Source organism: Gekko japonicus, unplaced genomic scaffold, assembly GCF_001447785.1.
Source record: "Gekko japonicus isolate JY-2015 unplaced genomic scaffold, Gekko_japonicus_V1.1 scaffold3193, whole genome shotgun sequence".
Classification (NCBI taxonomy): Eukaryota; Metazoa; Chordata; class Lepidosauria; order Squamata; family Gekkonidae; genus Gekko; species Gekko japonicus.
In genome coordinates, this window is record NW_015176545.1 from 1 (window position 1) to 6,063 (window position 6,063).

The window sequence follows — 6,063 nt, forward strand, 5'->3', positions numbered from 1 at the left end:
AGCTTAGAGGGAACATTGCTTATGACTGGTGGCTTGACTCTCAAACTGCTCTGGTAACAAAAGAGTTTGCTGTCTATTTTCTCTAAGGGAAGGGAAAGCATCAGTATGGCTAGGCTTAAAATTGCTCATGTGGGAGGACAGCAGGATAAGAATAGGATTAGGGATGATTTGATGCTCAAAAACATTTGTTTTAAAATCAAATGTGCCTCGTTCACAATGTTCCTGGGACTGCATTGATGATTTGTTTTCAAATGAAAAGGATTTAAATGCTTTTGCATCTGTACAGCTGAGCCTGGGGATTAGCTCAGCAGTTGGTATTGATACATGCAAACCATCTAATGTTTTACTTGGATTATGGGTGCCCCAGCGCCACCATGGACCATGCATCATTTAAAATCACATATGTGCTGCTTTTATTCCTATGCGGTGGGGCATTTGTCACATTGGCACCAGTGTTCCCACTAAGCTGCACTAGGGGGTGCGGGTGCACAAGGTTTTTAGCTGGCTGCTCACAGGCTTCAGCTTCCTGCCCACAAGAGCCAGTTTGGTGTAGTGGTTAAGTGTGCGGACTCTAATCTGGGAGAACCGGGTTTGATTCCCCACTCCTCCGCTTGCACCTGGCTGGATGACCTTGGGCAAGCCCTAGTTCTGATAAGAGCTGTTCTTGAAAAAGAGCCGTTTCTGTCAAGAGCTCTCTCAGCCTCGCCTGCCTCACAGGGTGTCTGTGGTGGGGAGGGGAAGGGAAAGGAGTTTGTAAGCCGCTCTGAGACACCTTTGGGTGGTGAAGGGCGGGGTATAAATCCAATCTCCTCCTCCTCCTCCTCCTCCTCCTCTTCTTCTTCTTTCTTCCTTTTTTTTCTTCTTCTTCTTCTTTCTTCTTTCCTCCTCCTCCTCCTCCTCCTCCTCCTCCTCTTCTTCTTTCCCCATCCATTGGAAACAATGGAAGATGGGGGCACCTACTTCTGGGTCCCATAGAATTGGACCCCCTGGTCCAATCTTTTTGAAACTTGGAGGGTTTTTTGAGGAGAGGCACCAGCAGCTATACTGAAAATATGATGCCTGTACCTCAAAAAAACAACCCCCAGAACCCAGATACCCCCAGATCAATTCTCCAATATAGCCTATGGGGCCCATGGGCTATAATGGTCCCCAAAGGCTACAATGGAAAAGGGGAAAAAAGATTATTATTATTTTTTGCACACCCCTATTGTACTTTTCAGTATCATCTAAAAGCTGCCTTGAGTCCCAGGAAAAGTGGGACAATTTATACTTTTCAGTATAAATATTTGAAAAAAGAAGTAGTTTGACAGGTTGATCACATTTAAGCAATTTCCTGTTTGTGATGTTAGGCTGGGTTCTGACAGTGATTGTCCCACCTCTGTTATACTTGATCTGTAAATGTGTCATATTTCACTAAAAAAAACCCCCAAAGTAGACTGCATGAGTCGTGTGTCCCCCCCCCCCCCCCCCACTGGTATTTTTGTATATTTTCTAAGGTTCAGTGCAGGGTGACAGTCCAAGACCCGGCCTACCAATATAATGGACGTGGTGGGTAGACCTCCAAAGGTCAGGTCTACAAATATAGTGGAGCGGGGTGGGTAGATCTGTTCTCCGGAAGCCAGGTCTATCAATATGGTAGAAAGGTGAGAGTAGACCTGTTCTCCGGAAGCCAGGTCTGCCAGTATAGTGGAAAGGGGCAGGTAGACCTGTTCTCCGGAGGCCAGGTCTTCCAATATAGTGGAAAGGGGCGGGTAGACCTGTTCTCCAGAGGCCAGGTCTACCAATATAGTGGTAAGAGGCGAGTAGACCTGTTCTCCAGAGGCCAGGTCTGCCAATATAGTGGAAAAGGGCGGGTAGACCTGTTCTCCAGAGGCCTAATCTACCCTCATAGAGGACAACCTTTTCTGTAATGAAATTTGACTGGATGTTGTTCTCTTATGCTGTTTAAATTGTTCTTAAAATATCGTTTAAAATAATTCATTCTGAGATTTTTACAAGGTTATGGAAATAATCTAAAGAGCTAATTGACGCGACAGTCAAATCAAATGTAGACTCGCTCACAACTCTAATGCTACTAGCTTTTTTCACTCACAAGGTAGAATTTTTGCTCAGAATGCTGTGGCGCTTACAGGGAACAATCATTGGCACCGCACCAGTGTTCCCTCTAAGCTGAGTTAGTGTGAGCTAGCTCACAGTTTTTTTAGCCTCCGGCTCACACATTTTGCCTTCGCTCAGGAAGGAGGGCTCCAGAGCAAAGCAAACTAACTGATGCGGTGACCAAATCAACTGCTCACAACTTTAATGCCAGTAGCTCACAAAGCAGAATTTTTGCTTACAAGACTCCACAGCCTAGAGGGAGCATTGATTGGCACCTGCTTAGAATTTACTGGCTTGAGCTGAAGTTCCCAGACAACAGCATGAGAATGCAGAATGTCCTTGAGACCCAGTTGAGCCCCCAGTGTTAACTAGCCAGACAAAACTGGAATACTGGAAAGACAAACCATGCAGCCGTCTCCTGCCTCCCGGAAGGAAAGCACCTTTTTGTAAAATAATAATAATCAGGGCTATTTTGGGGCAGGAACGCACAGGAACGGAGTTCCGGCTGGCTCCCAAGTTGGCCACGCCCAGCAGGAACTCATTAGCATAATAGGCCACACCCATCAGCAGAAACTCATTAGGATTGGCTACATTAGGGGTGTGTGGCCTAACATGCAAAGGAGTTCCTGCTACAAAAAAAGGCCCTGGGGTTTGACAACAAACAAGGTAAACAGAATAAGAAGCAAAAGGTGGGTGTGGCTGGATAACCACACTTCTGGTAACATGGGGGTGCGGCCTAATATGCCATTGAGCTGCACTGTCAGGGGTGTGGCCCAATATGCTAATGAGTTCCTGCTGTTGGGTGTGGCCTATTATGCTAATGAGTTCCTGCTGGGCTTTTTCTACAAAAAGAGCCCTAATCCTCCTCCTCCTCCTCCTCCTCCTCCTCCTCTTGGGTGTAGTGACCTGATGTATGGGGCAGAGGGAGGGGGAAAACATGAGAACACACGTTTGAGAAGGGGGCTATGGCTTAGTGGTAGAGCATCTGCTTGGCATGCAGAAGGTAGCAACTGTGACAAGAGTTGCAAATAATTAATATTATGTTGTAAATATTTTGTTGTGAATAATTAGATGCTAAAGTGAACAATAGTCTAGATAGATATACTTACATAAATATAAGCAAAACTGTCCAAGCCGGTTTGGTGTAGTAGTTCAGTGTGTGTACTCTAACCTGGGAGAACCAGGTTTGATTCCCCACTTGCAGCTGCTGGTGTGACCTTGGGCAAGCCATAGTTCTGTCAGAGCTGTTCTCTCAAGGACACTTATTTTGCTGGTTTACCTACCTTTACTGTGCTAATTTTTCCTATATGTTATTGTATTAGAGTTGTTGTTAAATCTCTTTAATAAAAATAGTTTGTTCCTCTGCCTGGGTCCTCCCACCTCATTTGGTCTCTTATAAGGGGAAACCTGCTGAAAAAAAGAGTGTATCAAGGGGTAGGATGGGTGCTCTGAACCTTCCCGAGGAGACCCATACCAGAGTGGTGGCAGCTATTAGAGAGATTTTCTAGCCACTGCCCACAACAGGATGGTTCTCTCTGTCTGTCAAAGCTGTTCTCTCAAGGACACTTCTGTCAGAGCTCTCTCAGCCCCGCATACCGCACAGGGTGTCTGTTGTGGGGAGGGGAAAGGAAAGGAGTCTGTAAGCCGCTCTGAGACTCCGAGTGAAGGGAGGGGTGTAAATCCAGTCTCCTACTACTACTACTACTGTTCCTCCTCCTCCCCTTCCTCCTCTTCTTCTTCTACAATACAATGAAATTCAGCATGAAAAACAATAGGACAAATTAAAGCAAATAAACAATAAAGTCCATCAAAGTCAGTATTTTCTACTCAGGCTGGCAGCAACTCTCCAGGGTAACTGGTAGAGATCTTTGATAGCACCACCTGCCTGGTCCTTTTAACTGGAGATGCTGAGGATTGAACCTGGGACCTTCTGCATGCAAAGCAGAGGCTCTTCCACTGAGGCATAGCTCCTCCCTGTCATGAATGCAAGAATAAATGTCATGAACCAGCTCTGGGTTGAGAAATACCTGGAGATTTTGGAGGTGGACCCTAAGGAGGGTGGGGTTTGGGGAAGGGAGGGACTTCAATGAGGCATAATGCCATAGAGTCCACCTTCCAAAGTAGTCATTTTCTCCTGGCAAACTGGTCTCTGTCACCTGGAGATCAGTTCTAATCTGACGAGATCTCCAGCACCCACCTAGAGACTGGTGACCCTATGAATTAGACCCTTCTAGTCCAACAAGGTCAGTATTGTCTACTCAGACTGGTAGTGGCTCTCCGGGGTCTCAGGTGGAGGTCTTTCACATCACTTCTTACCTGACAATTTTCGCTGAAGTATCTGCTTTGCATGTGGGAGGTCCCAGGTTCAATCCCAGGTGTCTCCAGTTAAAACGATCAGGTAAATAGCTGATGTGAAAGACTACGTTGACCTCGATAGACCGAGAGTGTGATAACACAGTTTTGTGCATTCAAGAGACAGGGTGATTATGGGCTGAGCTAGGCAGCTGAAACACATCTTGCCTTATAGTCAAAACTTATATCAAATCAGAAGATGAAAAACAACATTTCTTCCAGAACAACTCCACTGCCAACAGGGGACAGAGAATCCAGCAAAGCAAAAAGAAAATCCTAACTTGATCGAGCAGGCACAGACATAAACAGCTCCTGCTATTTGATTGTTTTAGGGCTTCCATCCACCCTGACCTTACCTACACGGGTTTTCCAAATTTACAGACGTGCTCACCGGCTTGCCAGTTAAAGAAAGGGCACAGCGAAGGTCTCTGAACATCTGGTCCAGACACTTAATCATCTCCTTCCGCGGAGGCCGATATTTTTATCTCCCACCTTGATTGGGTGTGCATAATTTCATTCCCCTACACATTGGTATTTAAACCTCCAAAAAAGAATTTCTTTCTTAACTACATCTGTCATTGATATTTTATTGTTTAATTTCTTTTTATGGAGCCAAATTACATCTCTTCCCTCCGTACAGCCTGCATTTTACATGTCTAATTTGTCGACATGTTCTATAATGATAATTTCATTGATTTAGAAAGTGACATTATGAGGAACATATGTTCCGTTTCGTGGTAGACCTTGTTATGGTAATAATTTCTCTTCTTCCCCCCAGATCCACATATAATCCATCTTGGGAAGCAGCTGAAATATTAACCATTTAAATGCTTCTCGTTAACAGGAAGGCCAGGTTTCTTGGCCACACAGATTTCCTAATGCGTTAGAAGCCTTTTGAATGCTACATGTTATTTGGAGAGTTGTGCTCAGTTAATGCTCCAAACTGAGGACTGGGAAATATGGAATTCTTTTTTAAAAATAATATATTTAGTTATTTATAACCCCTATATATTTATGCCCCTATATAAATCAATGGTGAGACAGACCTCATTTGGAATACTGTGTGCAGTTCTGGTCACCACACCTTAAAAAGGATATTATAGCTTTGGAAAAAGTGCAGAAAAGGGCAACTCGAATGATAAAAGGGTTGGAATGCTTTCCCTATGAGGAAAGGTTAAGGCGCTTAGGGCTCTTTAGCTTGGAGAAACGACGGCTGAGGGGTGACATGATCGAGGTTTATAAGATTATGCATGGGAAAGAGCAGGTAGAGAAAGAGGTACTTTTCTCCCTTTCTCACAATACCAGAACTCGTGGGCACTCCATGAAACTGCAGAGTGGTCGGGTTAGAACGGATAAAAGGAAGTACTTCTTCACCCAAAGAGTGTTTAACACATAGAATTCACTGCCACAGGAAGTGGTGGCGGCTACAAGCATGGACGGCTTCAAAAGGGAATTAGATAAGCATATGGAGCAGAGGTCCATCAGTGGCTATTAGCCACAAGGTATAGATAAGGGCTCTGGGGCAAGTGATGCTCTGTTATCTTGTTGGTTGGGGGGGGGAACAGTGGGAGGTCTTCTAGTGTCCTGGCCCCACTGGTGGACCTCCTGATGGCC